Source organism: Triticum dicoccoides, chromosome 4A, assembly GCF_002162155.2.
Source record: "Triticum dicoccoides isolate Atlit2015 ecotype Zavitan chromosome 4A, WEW_v2.0, whole genome shotgun sequence".
In the NCBI taxonomy this organism is placed as follows: domain Eukaryota; kingdom Viridiplantae; phylum Streptophyta; class Magnoliopsida; order Poales; family Poaceae; genus Triticum; species Triticum dicoccoides.
Genome location: NC_041386.1, coordinates 699,847,841 through 699,865,030, shown reverse-complemented (window position 1 = coordinate 699,865,030; position 17,190 = coordinate 699,847,841). Strand labels below are relative to the sequence as shown.

Below are 17,190 nucleotides of genomic sequence, written 5' to 3'. Positions count from 1 at the left end.
ACAACAACAAGAGCAAACAGAGTTTGTAAAAGTTTTTCTTTATCACTTTCAGTTTATCAACTGAATTGCTTGAGGACAAGCAAAGGTTTAAGCTTGGGGGAGTTGATACGTCTCCAACGTATCTACTTTTCCAAACACTTTTGCCCTTGTTTTGGACTCTAACTTGCATGATTTGAATGAAACTAACCCGGAGTGACATTGTTTTCAGCAGAACTGCCATGATGTTGTTTTATGTGTAGAAAAGAAAAGTTCTCGGAATGTCCTGAAAATCCACGGAGGCACTTTTTGGAATTAATAAAAATTTCTGGGAGAAAGAAATACACCAGGGGGCTCAGGGCCTGTCCACGAGACAGGGGGCGCCCCCCTGTAGGGCGCGCCCTCCTATCTCGTGTGCCCCCTGGACCTCCACCGACCTCAACTCCAACTCCATATATTCACGTTCGGGGAGAAAAAAATCGGTGAGAAAGTTTCATCGCGTTTTACGACACGGAGCCGCCGCCACGCCCTAATCTCTCTCGGGAGGGCTGATCTTGAGTCCGTTCGGGGCTCCGGAGAGGGGGATTCGTTGCCGTCGTCATCATCAACCATCCTCCATCACCAATTTCATGATGCTCACCGCCGTGCGTGAGTAATTCCATCGTAGGCTTGCTGGACGGTGATGGGTTGGATGAGATTTACTATGTAATCAAGTTAGTTTTGTTAGGGTTTGATCCCTAGTATCCACTATGTTCTAAGATTGATGTTGCTATGACTTTGCTATGCTTAATGCTTGTCACTAGGGCCCGAGTGCCATGATTTCAGATCTTAACCTTTATGTTTTCATGAATATATGTGTGTTTCTTGATCCTATCTTGCAAGTCTATAGTCACCTATTATGTGTTATGATCCGACAACCCCGAAGTGACAATAATCGGGATACTTCTCGGTGATGACCGTAGTTTGAGGAGTCCATGTATTCACTATGTGCTAATGCTTTGTTCCGGTTCTCTATTAAAAGGAGGCCTTAATATCCCTTAGTTTCCGCTAGGACCCCGCTGCCACGGGAGGGTAGGACAAAAGATGTCATGCAAGTTCTTTTCCATAAGCACGTATGACTATTTACGGAATACATGCCTACATTACATTGATGAATTGGAGCTAGTTCTATATCACCCTATGTTATAGCTATTACATGAGGAATCGCATCCGGCATAATTATCCATCACTGATCCATTGCCTACGAGCTTTTCACATATTGTTCTTTGGTTATTTACTTTTCCGTTGCTACTGTTACAACTACTACAAAAACCCAAAAACAATTATCTTTACTTTTGCTACCGTTACCTTTATTATCATACTACTTTGCTACTAAAAACTTTGCTGCAGTTATCTAGGTGTGGTTGAATTGACAACTCAACTGCTAATACTCAAGAATATTCTTTGGCTCCCCTTGTGTCGAATCAATAAATTTGGGTTGAATACTTTACCCTCAAAAGTTGTTGCGATCCCCTACACTTGTGGGTTATCACGGCCGTTAGGGGCCGCCTGTCGCGCGAGGCCACCAGGTCGATGAAGAGGCCGACCGGTCGCGCCAGTGTTGTAATAGAGGCGCACGAGGGTGGACGGCGGCGGCGGGCGACGCAAACCGATCAAGCATAGATCGGAAAACCAAAAAGAAAATGTCGATCAAGACAACCGGCGTGAGAGAGATAAACACAGAGCAAGGGCTCATGAAAAAGACTCTCTAGGACAGCCGGTCAACACGACCGGCGGAAGAACCATAGGTACGGCGGCGCAGCCCCCGGCGGCGGTCATGAAGGCCGACCGCCCCGGGGGCGGCGTGCGGGACGGAAGCGACGGGCGGCGGCTAGGGTTTGGATCGGTTAGGCTCTGATACCATGTTAGAAGGGAGAGAGTTGTTTGATGGAATAGTCCGTTGTATTGCTTCAGCCTCGTGGGCATATATATAGGAGTACATGATCTACTTGGAGTACAAGACAAGTGATAATACTTTCTAGTCTATCCTATGTTTCCAATACAATCACATTACTCAATAGCCCCCACTTAGGGCATGTACAATGATGCTATCTTAAGAGTGCTACGTAAGATAAATATTGAGATGGAGGAGAGAGAAATCACAAAAAAATGTTTGTCTTCTCTTATTTAAAAGATGATCTCTTAGCACAATGTGTTTCATCATGTTTTGAGGAATAAGTAGTTACTAAAAATAAGGCTTAGAGACTTCAAAAAAAAAAGGCTTAGAGATAACCCGTTGTAGACATATTTTTATTGTCATCTCTAAACTAAATGGCAGGCTTAAGATAAAAGTTTCTTGTCAATCATTGTACATGCCCTTAATTTTGTAGTTAGACATGATTTGCAAACGTCTATGCAAATGTGTCTGGTGTGAAAAATTGCTGTCCATGATCTCGCCTACTGGATGCACAGACTGTAATGACCGCGAGCAGTGCCTTGTGCGCCAGGTCGACAGCACCTAATGCAAATGAGTCAACTCATTTTTATTTTTATTTTGAAGACAGGTCAAATCATGTGTCGAAGGTATCTTTCCACACAGAAACAATGTGTCGAAGGTATCGGCTCCCTTTGTTGACGCCAGTTGGAAGATATTATTTTTTATCATCGAAATATTTCAATGTAAAGTTTTGAATATTCCTTGTGCGTATGGATTGTTTTTGTTGGGTATTCACCAGACCATACGGTAGTGCATCTTAGCTATTTTATATACTAGGAAATGTGCCCGTGCGTTGCAACGGGAGAAGCAAATCTTTTCATGTCCCTAGCGGTGACTCATCCATATCACCGCTCCTCTTCACTACCGTCGCCAATAATAATCATGTTGTCCACTTATTCATGAAGAAAGTGTTCAATCCTAAGGCAATGAGCTTGGTCATCATACTCTAAAATGCTGCATCATGAGCCCCTCCCTCCACCGACTTATAATTTTACGGACTTATGATGATGGTGGGCGCCATCCTTATCTCATCTTTACTTGATGCATGTACTGTCCCTGCATTGTATGCAAATTGCTCTTTTCTCACTGTGCGCAATAAATGATAGAGATAACTACTGTTGGATAATTTTGAAGCACATGACAAAGGCCTTACGCAATGAAGCTTGATGGCAACGGTTGACAATTCATTAAAAAAACCACTGATGATTTCATACACCTTCTTCGTCCCATCTAAATCATAAAATATCCACATCTGAGCGCACTCTCGTACTAACAGAAAATATCGCGGAAAGTTAAAGATCAGGCTGTGAAGATGTCGAAGAGGTTTAAGAAAAAACTTAAGCTGAGAAAAGAACTTTTAAAAAGTCGTTTTTCAAAATACCAAAAACATATGACATTTTCACAGCCTACAGAGACTGCCTCCATACAGTGCAAGCCATGGAGTGGATATCTCCAAGCTTAGCATCCTTCTAACTTTAGAGGCTACTTGTAACAAATAAACATGTTAATTGGTTCCACCTATAAGCAAAAGAGCCCGTGCTTGCAACGGGTATAAAATAAATTTCATAGTTTGAATCGTATTTGAGTGTTTACCTAGTGCACTACTAACTCCAAATCCATCCGGATCAAAATAAAGACATATATTGGCTTCAAGTAATGCCGTGAGATATATATATTTGCTCCTGATAGACTTCAAGTTTTACAGAGATGATTACTGTTGTGAGTAATTAGTCCGTGAATATATCAAAAAGAAAATGGTCATGCACATAATTAGATGTGGCACTACCGAGAAACACAAAGCAACTTGAAATCTTACCTCAAATTAGTTAACCCTAAAAAAAAGGTTACCCCTAAAAAAGATGGCTTGAAAATGCATGCCAGCAGTACGTTTTGATGCACGTGATAATTAATCAAGGAACTTCAGTACCTCTCAGGTGTGTTCCATGTTTGCTAGTGCGATTCTCTCCATGCGCAATTTCTTTATGCACATGTTCAGCAATGCATGGATCCAGCTGATTGCCATGTCCATAGTTTACGTGCATGAATTATGACCAGTTATTCCTAATTGCTTCTTCTTCTTCCAGTTCCGCAAGAACATTTGATATCAATGGCATTGCTGCTAGCTCAAGATTCACGTGGTCTGGTGCATCCCTTTGGCCTGGTGGACCAGTCCTTGCCTAGTGTACCCTTGCTTCTTCATGCTGTCGCGCCGCCGCCGGCCATAGCTCACTGTACATCCACAACCACTCCCGCTGCCATCTGTTCGCACACGAACACGTCACGTGTACCCTCGACGCCGGGGGTGATGCACCGCAGCTCACGTCGAAGGAGACCCGCCGGAAGCGCGGTACGCAAGACAATCCGGCGGGCGCTTTTGATGACCCGAAACCCCACACGCCCGGGAGGGACCCCGTCAGGGCGCGCGGCGGCTATGGGCTGCCCTAGGTCGACCTGACCACCCCTAGGGCCTCGAGGTTCGCCGTCCTGCAATGAAGAAGAACGAACGAAGAACGAGGAAGAAGAAGAACAAGGGAGAGAGATAAAGATAAAGGTAAAAGATGATAGATTGATTTGTTCGATTGTGTATTGTTGTTCAATCGGCCGTCACCTCTTGTCTATATAAGAGGCGGATGGACTTCCCGTACAAGAAAAGTACTTGCCTAGCCGTCCAAATCATCAAAACCTAATAAAACACGGACTATTCACGACCCCCGGCCCGGATGTCCGGCTCAAGGCCCGGATGATCCGGCCTAGCCCAGTTTTTTGACAGCAACTCACTGTTTTGGCTCTAGAATCCTCATACGACCTCGGATTTGGACGTTTTTTCTATCCAAATCAACCATCTCGACGAGACGCACAACTTTCATGTTGAACACTTTTTCATCTGAGGCCATCTTGGAAGTGTTTCGGGCCGTTTTCTAAAGTCTGCAGCAGAAAAACGTGTCCGGACACCCGGACGATTGCCCGGATTGTCCGGCCTTTACCCGGATCATCCGGGAGTTGATCCAGATCATCCGGCTTCAACTTTTAGCTTCTATTGTTTTGGTCAATTTTTGGCCCTCGGCCGGATGATCTGGACCCCGGTCCGGATGATCCGGCCATACAGTGCTGCAGCACACAGTTTTGACTGTAACTTTTGCATACGAACTCGGATGGGGACGATCTTTATATCAAAATCATCCGTCTCGACGAGAGGAAGAACTTTGCAGTTGTAACTTTTCCCATCCGAGGTATTTTTAATTAGGTTTCGTGTCATTCTTTAATCAGGTGTCAACACGGGTATCTCCGAAATTGTCATATCTTTTGCACTTGAGCTCCTTTTTGGTCCATCTTCATATTTATTTCGATCATCTTGACGAAGGCCATCAAATGGTGACATAAACTCATAATTTTAACCTCATTCCATTATAGACTCAAGTCACTCTTTCCGATCATGCCATTTTTGAGCGTCAACACATGCCCCCCTGTTTTTCGGCAAAGGTAGTATGCCGAAAAATAACTTGTACCGTGTTGGTTCTAAGGACGATGTCAACACTCCATCGGCCACGTCGCATGTGCTTAGAGCGATAAATATATACCGGCCATTTATTTGAGGCGGATTCTTGATGCAAACTTGGGTGAAACCTTCTCAACTTCATTAACAATCCCATAGATATGTATCTCAAGGTCATCCTCCAAACCATATTGCTCACCCTTTTGTTAGGATTTTGTAAATAATCAACAATAAACTTTCTTCAATCCTTACTTTTTGCCTGCATAAAAAATCATTAGTGGCCGAAGCGATGGACTTCGATTCAGCCTTAGCTATGTTGACGAGACTAAGCATCGGCTATTGAATGAAATACAATACACCATTATTAACATAGTAGCCGGATGCTTGTTGTGCGAACTCTTTTGAATTGTCATGCCTAGAAATATGAACAGTTTTAAAGCAATCAAGGTAAATTTTGCATCTAGGCATACCTCAAGATAAACTACAAGTGATTCGTCAAAACATTCATAACCCTTGGATATTTATTGCACTACTCATAACGAATCACCAAAAGCCTTAATATGTTTAGCACATATGGAAAAGTTCCAAACCGAATAACATTGCATATTCGGCTTTGATTATTGTGCAATAAATATTTTAAGAGGCATGAGGCTTCACATAACAGCACCATATGGAGATATATAAACAAAACCAACACCATGGCCATTGTTATGAATTCAACCTTCGAAACATAATCTCCATAGCACTAGAGAGACAAGGTTAATATCACTTAACATGTACCTTGTCTCGGTTCCAATTTAACTAAGGACGATGTTAGAATTTCACACCGGCCATGATCGGATAGTTTCTTAGGACGATAGTTAATTATCGACCATTATCATGAGGTCCATGTAGAATTCATCCATTAAAGCATGTATAGCCGAAATAAATAAATAAAATAGCAATAAAATATTTCGGCCCCTTTGTCTTAGCAACAAAAATGTAACTAACCAAATGTATAGTGATTTGGTAATACTCTGTCATGATATGGAAAATTATGTTGCATCCATGGATCAAAATAAGTCCATGGAGGGTAACTGATCATACCTGTGGATGAATTCCATGGCAAAGGCATCAATGGCATTGTTGAAGAAAATGGATGATGTGCTAACCGAAGATTTTGATGTTGTGATGCGCACCTTCGGCTTAATTGTTTGTGTCTTTCATTATTTTCCTTCTTCACTTTTATTGTACTTGTTGCAACAGAAGCATGCACATCATTTTTGTCTTGATTGATCTTCTTGGGAACCCATGCCATGTTCCTCTTTCTCAGCTCTTGTGCACTAAGATTTTGTAATTCCTTCTTTTGCCAATACGATAAGCTGAGTGGGCATCTCGGCTGTGATTCTGTTTTGACCAATGACAATTCTTTCTTGGCCTTGTGCACTCTCAACTTCTTTTCTTCAGATTTGGCACTTTGACTCTCAATAATTGGTTGCTTCATCTTATTGCTTTTAGTAGCCAATGTCAACACTTTCATTGGCTCTTTTTCATTTGAGATCAAATCTGAAGTAGCACTTTTACGACCATCTCTTTTAACGTGGTAAACTTGTTTGACCACCTCTTTCTTCTTCCTTGAGCTCTAGACCGATTCCTTATGATTGAAACGGTCTTTGACGCGTGATTGTTCAAATGTTGATCTCCTTGGAGCTGCATGGTATTGGTGAGATGGTCTAGAATAAGATGGAGAATGTGCCCTTGTATCATACCTGTCCCATGATGAATATGTATCTATATGAGCATAGGGAGGCATCCACGGCATTGGCATTGGCGGCCCAAAATAAGGATATGAATATGTTGCATTAAAATTATTACTTTGTCAATACCAATCCTCATATTTGCGCCTTGGGGGTGATCTTGCTTTCTTTGCATGATTTGGCCGATAAGCATTCTTCTCTTCACTCTTCTTTTGATATTTATCCAATAGTTCAAGGAAGGTGATTTTTGATCTCTTACACTTGCGCTTATTTCGGCCTTTGTTTTCTTTTGTCTTGCTTTCATTGATCATTGGATTTACTTGCTGCCCCCCAGTCCTTGGCGTCTTCATTGTAGCTTCGATGGAATTTTTGCCCTCAAGGTTATGTTCATTATGCTTTTCAACAAATTCTTTACTTGAAAACTCGATCCCATCACCTGCAGATTTTACCTTCTCTTTAAATGGATCAGCTTGAAACAGCCGATGCAAAAACTTTCTGCCATCGGGACCAATCGGAATAGACTGGTCATCTCTTGGTGTTTCAACAAACTTCAATCGTCCTTTTTCAATGGCCGATTTAACTATTTCACGAAACATGTTGCAATCCTCAAAATTATGCTTGGACGAATCATGCAACTTACAATACATTCGTCCTTGGATTGATGGCTTAACATGGTGATCAAAAATTGTAATGTAATTATTTTTCAGCAACAAATCAAATATTTTATCACACATGCTTGAATTGAAGGTATACTTCTTATTTCCTAGCCGATCTTGCTGTTTGAACGGCTTTGGAGATAAGCAAACGAATGGTTCAGATTTGGAATCTCCCCATTCGGCTATGCATTGTGTTTTCCACTCTATCTCCGATGTCTTTGGATAAGGTATTATATTAGCATCGGTTTTCTCAATGAATTTAACCTTGGCTTTAAATTTCTGAAACGAAGATATTTAGAACATACATGTCTCAGTTGAGACCAAGTGTAAGCCAAGTAAGAAATAAGCAAAGCTACCCAACTAGATATGAACATTAGAGAAAGCAACGGGAAAAGCTTTGGCTGTAACAATAAGTCATTATCGGTCTTTATAAATGGCGCAATGGGTTGACCGATATGTTCCATAACAATTTTACTGCTAACAAGTAAATTACCCTTCTTCATTGGTCTTTCAAAATTACTTATGAGAATATTTCTTATAGATGCATCAATAATGAAGTTGCGACCAAATCTGAAAATAGGTAAATTACTCGCTATGCTTACCTCTTCAAATATGTTGGGAGAGCATGATAATGGTGCCATTTGAAGAACATCTTGCTTCGTCTTTGGATGGCTCCCCAACACCTTGTCATCATCTTTTCTTGAATCCGTGCATCATTGCTTTGGAGTTTTTTTTCGGCCGAACTTTGTTCGGCTACTTTTTCTTGTCCTTGAAGCTTGTCAATTTCTACGACACGGAACTCATAGGGCAGGAAGTAGGTTCCATTAACTTCAGAAAAATCAAGCACCGTTGTTTTCCTATGCTTGCCATGCCCTTTCTCAATAATGCTTGCCCCATTGGATTTGATGGATTCAGAATATATACTACTTGATTCGGCTTTTTCAACCGAAGCACTTTCATGTTCCGAATCATCCTTCTTTTCATTGATACTACAAATTGGCAATGCTTCTTTTATCTGAGCCAATTCTTTTTCTATTTGTTTCCGACGGCGAGCGGCAAAATTAGCTTTAAGCTTTTTCTCAATTTCAGCCCACTCCGGATATGATTGCCCCCCAATGCTTTTAAATTCTTTCGGCAATGACACACGGGTGTTGCCGAAACTTTGCAATTGTGTAGGGGGTGTATAATATGATGTAGTACTAGGTGAAGGCATATGCATTGTTGTAAGACCATACTTTTGCTCACCAATTTTATCAATTGGCAAAGATTCATCTTCTTGCAAAACTCTAGCTTTTATTGCGGCATAATCAGGAAATAGCCCCTTTTCATGTTGTTCAAAGCAAAGAGCACTAATCCTCTTATTTTGGGCTAAACTCTTCAATGCAGCCACCACTACCTCATCTTCTGCAATATTGGGCACAACCGCTCCAGTAAAATTTACATTTATTCGGCTATGACCAGGAAGGTGTGAAGCCGAATTATGAACATCTACAGTTGTGTATGGTGCTGAAAAATTATTGTCATGATGTGTAGCATATGACGGTTGGGAATAACTGGCCGAATAGCTAGTAGTAGCATGGCCAATTCTCTCGTTCATCGGCATGGTTGGGTTAGTATATTGCACATTACTTGCCGATGAATAAAAGGGTGAAACACTTTCTTGCATGGCATTGGAAATCCTAACATGAGGTGTTTCAAATTTATTAACCAAACTCACCATGTTGTTCATCGGCATATGGATTTGTGGGGTTGCTGATGCATGAGAGTTTGGATACATATGTTGTACGTTGCTAAAATTATAAGAATTTGAAGCATGAAAATTGTTTTGCATCGGCCCTTGCACATAATTAGATGCATGATTGATAAAACTAGGGCTAGCCGATACATTATGCTCATTAGGTGATCTAGAAACAACATATGGATTATTTCCATCTACAAAGGGGAATTGGGTATTCATATTACCTTTGTAGATTGCAGCAACTTGATGACGATCTCTTCGTAGCAAGAACGGGCCGGAGACCGTTCGAAGCTTCGTCCCCAGCGGAGTCGCCAAAAAGTGTGTTCGCACACGAACACGTCACGTGTACCCTCGACGCCGGGGGTGATGCACCGCAGCTCACGTCGAAGGAGACCCGCCGGAAGCGCGGTACGCAAGACAATCCGGAGGGCGCTTTTGATGACCCAAAACCCCACACGCCCGGGAGGGACCCCGTCAGGGCGCGCGGCGGCTATGGGCTGCCCTAGGTCGACCTGACCGCCCCTAGGGCCTCGAGGTTCGCCGCCCTGCAATGAAGAAGAACGAACGTAGAACGAGGAAGAAGAAGAACAAGGGAGAGAGATAAAGATAAAGGTAAAAGATGATAGATTGATTTGTTCGATTGTGTGTTGTTGTTCAATCGGCCGTCACCTCTTGTCTATATAAGAGGCGGATGGACTTCCCGTACAAGAAAAGGACTTGCCTAGCCGTCCAAATCATCAAAACCTAATAAAACACGGACTATTCACGACCCCCGGCCCGGATGTCCGGCTCAAGGCCCGGATGATCCGGCCTAGCCCAGTTTTTTGACAGCAACTCACTGTTTTGGCTTTAGAATCCTCGTACGACCTCGGATTTAGACGTTTTTTATATCCAAATCAATCGTCTCGGTGAGACGCACAACTTTCATGTTGAACACTTTTTCATCCGAGGCCATCTTCGAAGTGTTTCGGGCCGTTTTCTAAAGTCTGCAGCAGAAAAACGTGTCCGGACACCCGGACGATTGCCCGGATTGTCCGGCCTTTACCCGGATCATCCGGGAGTTGATCCAGATCTCCGGCTTCAACCTTTAGCTTCTGTTGTTTTGGTCAATTTTTTGGCCCTCGGCCGGATGATCTGGACCCCGGTCCGGATGATCCGGCCATACAGTGCTGCAGCATACAGTTTTGACTGTAACTTTTGCATACGAATTTGGATGGGGACGATCTTTATATCAAAATCGTCCGTCTCGACGAGAGGAAGAACTTTGCAGTTGTAACTTTTCCCATCCGAGGTATTTTTAATTAGGTTTCATGCCATTCTTTAATCAGGTGTCAACACGGGTATCTCCGAAATTGTCATATCTTTTGCACTTGAGCTCCTTTTTGGTCCATCTTCATATTTATTTCGATCATCTTGACGAAGGCCATCAAATGGTGACATAAACTCATAATTTTAACCTCATTCCATTATAGACTCAAGTCACTCTTTCCGATCATGCCATTTTTGAGCGTCAACACCATCTCTACAGCTTGTGCAGTGCAGCCGCGCCGGGTGCATGTCGGCATGACAACCACCGTCATACGCACGCTAGGACTACAGGTCTTGACGCCGCCTTGGCTGCACGTCCGTCTTGGTGTTATCTACTTGTCCGTGTCACCATAGCCAACGCCATGTGCGCCGCTGCAGACAAGCCGGAAATTAGAGTCATGCTCACCGTGCTCTGTCCCAGCACCATTGCTGGCGCTGCCAGACCAAGACATCTCGCCGGTGCATGCCCGTCAACACAGTCCGAATACCGCTGGAGGGAATCCAGAGGGCAACCACAAAATAGACATATGGGACGGCGGCTCGGTTTTGCTTGGCAACTAAACTAATAGAGATATGGGTCGGCCGGCCGGCTGCTTTGTTTGCATCCAAGTTTCCTTCCTACGTCCGGTTTCCTTCATACGAAAAAAAACATAAAACAGGACCAAATCAAGAATATCTATTCCCTTTAATAGTAGGTATAGATTATTATCGCGCGTACTAGAGAACCCAATTTTAACAAAGCAAATGCATGCAAGACTACCAGAGGCTCCATGAGCCAATGCATGAAGCATAAGCATCCTGCTTTAACGTTTTTTTTCGAAAAGGAATAAACTCTCTATATGCTATATGCAATATAATTTCATGGTGGTCCATGGACAACCATATTATTCCGTTGCTACGCCCATGCTTCCCTGGCATAGGAGTTGTTGCTAAGGTTCATTATGTTCTGACAGGGAGGAAGAAGGAGTATAAAACCTGTTTTTCTGCACAACGGCAAGTAGTTACATAGATTAAGGTGCAAACGGCAAACCTCGTCAGTTTTTAAGTCCCATGGCACTAGCTTTTCTTTAGACATCCAAGATTCCCTTCCATTTCCTGTAAAAGAAAAACAGAATCCGTTCCATTCGTCACTCTGGTATTCTCTGTCTGAGAATTGGGCCAGGTATCAAGAGTGTTTACAATGAAAAGCTAATGATGATAACATATTTATTTCCTTCATGTCAAAATATGGAGCATCTTAGTTTTTTTTTTACTATCACGACATATTAGAGAACCGAATTTTAGCAAGCCATGAGTCAATGCGTCAAGCATAGACTACCTGTTTTAGCGTTATAAATATGATTTTATTTATTTATTAAACAATAAACTTTTTATATGATATATAGAGTCTAATTTCATGTTGGTCTTCCTTTGATAGGCCCCTGCGTGTCCCTGGCATGCGAGTTGTTGCTAAGATGCATTATGCTGTGACAATGAGGAAATTGGAGTATAAGTTTTGTTTCTCTGTACAACGCGGCAAGTAGTTACATAGATTCAGGTGCAAACGTCCAACGCCGTCAGTTTTGAAGTCCCTTGGCACTAGCATTTCTTTAGACATCGAAGATTCCGTTCCATTTCCTGTCAATAAAGGAAGAAGATTCCATTCATCACCAGTTGTCAAGAGGAGTTTACATGAAATATTAAATTAAATGTATATTCTGAGCAAAGGACAAGAATAACTAATATACTATTTAGGAATGGCCAGTTAGTGTGGCTCTGTCCCACACTATTTTAATTTTGGGATAACGAGTCGATATTACTGGTTTCAAGCAAATGTCGACAGCAGTGCGGAGGCAATCCCCCCACGCATGACATGATTTGCAGTGCAAATGTGTCTGGTGTGAAAAATTGCTGTCCATGATCTCGCCTACTGGATGTACAGACTGTGATGACCGCGAGCAGTGCCTCGATATGCCGAACAAGCAGCTAACCATCTGCACATGTCGACAGCACCTAACACAGGCAAGTCAACCCATTTTTTTCAAAACGGACAGGTCGAATCATGTGTCGAAGGAATCTTTCCACGCAAAAATGTGTCGAAGGTATCAGCTTCCTTAGTTGACGCCAGTTGGAAGATATTACAGTATCTTTTATCCAGGTGTTCAGATATCTCGATGTAAAGTTTATAATATCAGTTTTGCTAAAGCATATCTACATGTATCATAGGTATTGCACATCTAAATCCTATGTCATTCTTCTTGTGCATAGAGTCGTATGGGTATTTCCTTTTTCTTTTTCTTTTTTTTCTAATGCTTGATTGAGTCACTTAGATGCGCAATAATTAGGGCACATCTAGTGCCCTAGACACACCCTTATAATATTCCTTGTACGTACGTATTGTTTTTGCTTTGGTATTCACCCAAGCGTATGTAATAAACAGCGACTACTACTTGCATTGTACTCGTCTAACTAGGATAAACATATGTGCTCCCTTTATGTCAAAATGTAGTGCATCTTCCAACTCAAAATAAAACTTGTAGTGCATCTTAGTTTTTCTATATTATCGCGCTTATTAGAGAACCGAATTTTAGCAAGGCAAATGCATGCAAGAATACCAGCAGCTCCGTGAGCCAATGCATAAAAGCATAAGGAACCTGCTTTAACGCTATTAATATCAGCCGCAAAACGCTGTTGATATGATTTTATTTATTTAAAAATAAACTTTCTATATGCCACTCGCTCCGTTACACAATGTAAGACTTTGCAAGCTAAAAATAACTTGCAAAAATGTCTTACATTATGGGACGGAGGGAGTATAAGCAATCTAACTTCATTGTGGTCCATGGACCACCATATTATTCCCTTGCTACGCCCCTGCTTCCCTGGCATGCGAGTTGTTGCTAAGAGCATTATGTTGTGACACGGAGGAAGTAGGATTATAAGTTATATTTTTCTGTACAACAGCAAGTAGTTACATAGATTGAGGTGCGAACTGCCAACACCGTCAGTTTTGAAGTCCCTTGGCACAAGCATTTCTTTAGACATCGAAGATTCCGTCCCATTTCATGTCAATAAAAGAAGAAGATTCCATTCTATCTATCACCAGTTGTCAAGAGGAATTTACAATGAAATACAGTATTAAACTAAATGCGTATTCTGAGTAAAGGACAAAAATAAGTAATACTATTTGGGAGTGGCCGGTTAGTGTGGCTCAGTCCCAGACTATTTTATTTTTGGGATAACGATTCGATATTATTGATTTCATCACATAGCCTTGCGCAGCCAGTCAGGTTTATTTTTAATGCACTCGGCTGTTAATTTGTTAATTTATGTCGGCTCATCTAAATGATTCTCATGGCCAGCGAGAAGTGGGCGAATGATACACTTATCTCCACCAAGCACCTCACACTATTCTCAAAAAGCAAATTAAACATGAACTGTCGTCCTGTCGATATTTTCCAAAACATCATCTATATATTTACCATTGAGAATCCGTAGAAGTTGAACTTCCGAAACTATATACCAACATACAAGAGAGACATAGTAACATTATTTTCATGTTCCTAATCTCATTTATATTAAGCTAACACATTTCTACACCAGGGATAATAGAGCGGGGATGACGCAAGCTAGCTGATATAGAACCCTTCTTTCATCTCTGCATCAGAAAGTTCAAGATTGTGTTCGAGTGAGTCATGTGTGTCCGTATCGGTTTGGAGCTGGGGCGCCGTGGTTGTGAGAGGGCCCTATCGGCTCTTTCAATTCAACACCACCGTGACCAGGTGAGTCATGAGTGCCCGTACAGCCGAAAGTGCTCTTATGAGCTCAAGCTCACAAGCACTCTTTGCTATAGTAAAATTCGAAAAAAATACTAAACAAATTTCACAAAAAAAGAAAATTCTTGGCCACAAACATTGACATGTGATTCACATACGCGCAAATTTTCGCGGTAGAATGACATTCATGCATGTCTCCACAAAAAAACATAATCGATTCTCCAAAATGCTTCCAAAAACAGTTGGAGCATCATTTTTTGTTAATAAAGCTATCTATCTCTGACGATGAAAAAACCTAGTCATTGCAGAAAACCCCTATGTTTATCAAGAATTATAGCCAACTCGATATCTAGAAGTAGTTCCGGTGGGCTCAAGTGGAAAATGTCTAAACCTTGACGTTCTGAAAGGTGCTATAAATATGTTCATAGCAGAAGATGGTTTGTATCACCCACACCCACCCACGCCCTGCAAGCCGCTTAGCTTATGATTGGACAGTGTACCAAAAAAGCACCATGAGCACTACGCCGTGGCATTACCAATCCCAGACCCAGCGCCTGTTTCCTCTTCTCCTGATCGTCCTTGCAGCGGCGACCCAGTTGGTGACCCTAGGTGCCGCTGCTGAAAAGCAGGGGCAGCCAATCACACTTCCGGGTTGCCCAGACAAGTGCGGCAACATTAGCCTCTCGTTCCCGTTCGGCCTCGCCACCAAGCCCGGCTGCTTCCTTGAGGGCTTCGGGGTCTCCTGCAACGACTCCTTTTCGACCCCCCTCGAGCCTTCCTTGCTTACCCAGGTTTATCCCAGACTACGACCCGCTACTCCTACACCCACATTTGGAACATCACCGGTCGGCCGCGGGACCTGAATATCACGGACGCGGTGCCGCCCTTCGAGCTCGTTGGCATATACGGCGCCAAGAGCGAGGTGCAGGTATACGGCGCAGTAGCATCCATCTGCAGCACAAGTGCTCCCGACTATGTCAAAACTAGTCAGTTTACGCATTTGGAAGACACGTTCAGCAGCATCAAGGGGGTGGGGCCGTCGCCGTTCCTCCTGTCGATGACGCGCAATGTTCTCGGTGGCGTCGGCTGGGACACCGAAGCTACGCTGTCGACCAGTCTCGGGGGAGGCAGCGGAAACCTCCTAACCTGCGAGTCATACCTCAGGGGCAGCCTGAACGACGCCACCAACGGCTCCTGCTCTAGGCGGGGCTGCTGCCAGGCCTCCTTCCCGGCAGCGGCTCCCCAGGACGGATTCTATCTCAACGTGAATGGGCCATATAACAACACTCTGTGGGAGACCAGCCCGTGCTCATATGCCATGGTGGTGGAGAGTTCGTGGTACAACTTCTCTACGCCGGACTTGTACGGCGACGAGGTGCAGCACAAGATATTCCCAAGGGGCGTGCCCTACATGCTCGACTTCGCCATCAAGAGTGGGTCATGTCCGCCGGACGGGCAGCCGGCTCCCGCCTGCGCCAGCCCCAACAGCTATTGTGGCAACCGCAACCCGTGGGCCTGGCTATGTCTGCAAATGCTTGGAGCACTATGAGGGTAACCCTTACATCACCGGTGGATGCCAAGGTATATACCACTCGCACTAGTTTTGCAATTTAACAGGGATATACATGACTACATAACAAATTACAACTCAAGATTTGTTGTTGTTTCCACACAGTTAGCCTTGCGTTATGACATCAATTTTCCTGTACACTACTCCCTCCGATTTATATGGCCTAATACCTATTTTGACATTTACTTGTCGGCTACCACGATGTGGTAGGTGGGGACTTCATAACAAATTTGATTTGCCAAAATTAAATGCAACAATTATAGGCACGAGAAACACAAGATTTTGAGTTTGTGATAATCATCATCATCATCGTTACTACTCCATTTCTTGAAGAAAGCATTGAATTACTGTTACACATATGCTAATATATGTACTTCCTCCGTTTCTTTTTACTTCACTTAGTACTATGTTTATCTTAAGTCAAACTTAGTAAAGTTTGGCCAAATCTATGTTAAAAACTGCCTCAAACAAATCTATATTAAAACCTATCAACATCTACAATATCACATAAATACAATATAAAAATATTTTCCATGGTGGATATAATGATCTTCATTTGGTATTGTGAATGTTGGTTTTTTTTTCTCTACTAACTTCGTCAAAATTTTGAAGATTTTACTTAAGATAGACCGAATATGCAAAGTATAGAAAAGAACGGAAGCAATGCATGCAAACATTTATTTAGAGTGATTACACTGAATTTCTTATGTTCAACTATCTTTTTCCCCTCAGACATTAATGAGTGCAAGCACCCTGATTTGTATCCTTGCTTTGGGACATGCATAAACAAGTCAGGAGGCTATGATTGCCCATGCAAACGAGGGAAGAAAGGGGACGGGAAAACAGGAACTTGTGCAGACAAATTCCCCCTACTACTTACGGTGGTTGTTGGTAAGCACTGCTAGTGCACAAGATTACTTAAAAGAAGTCATCCATTTTCGTAACATTTTACACTTTCTATGTGTCGCATTGAAGTAGGTAAT

The 17,190-nt window shown here is 42.6% G+C and overlaps 1 pseudogene; it reads left to right on the top strand.

Moving 5' to 3' along the window:
- The window catches only part of LOC119284135, a 92,005-nt pseudogene that overhangs the window by 71,625 nt on the left and 3,190 nt on the right, over positions 1–17,190 (top strand).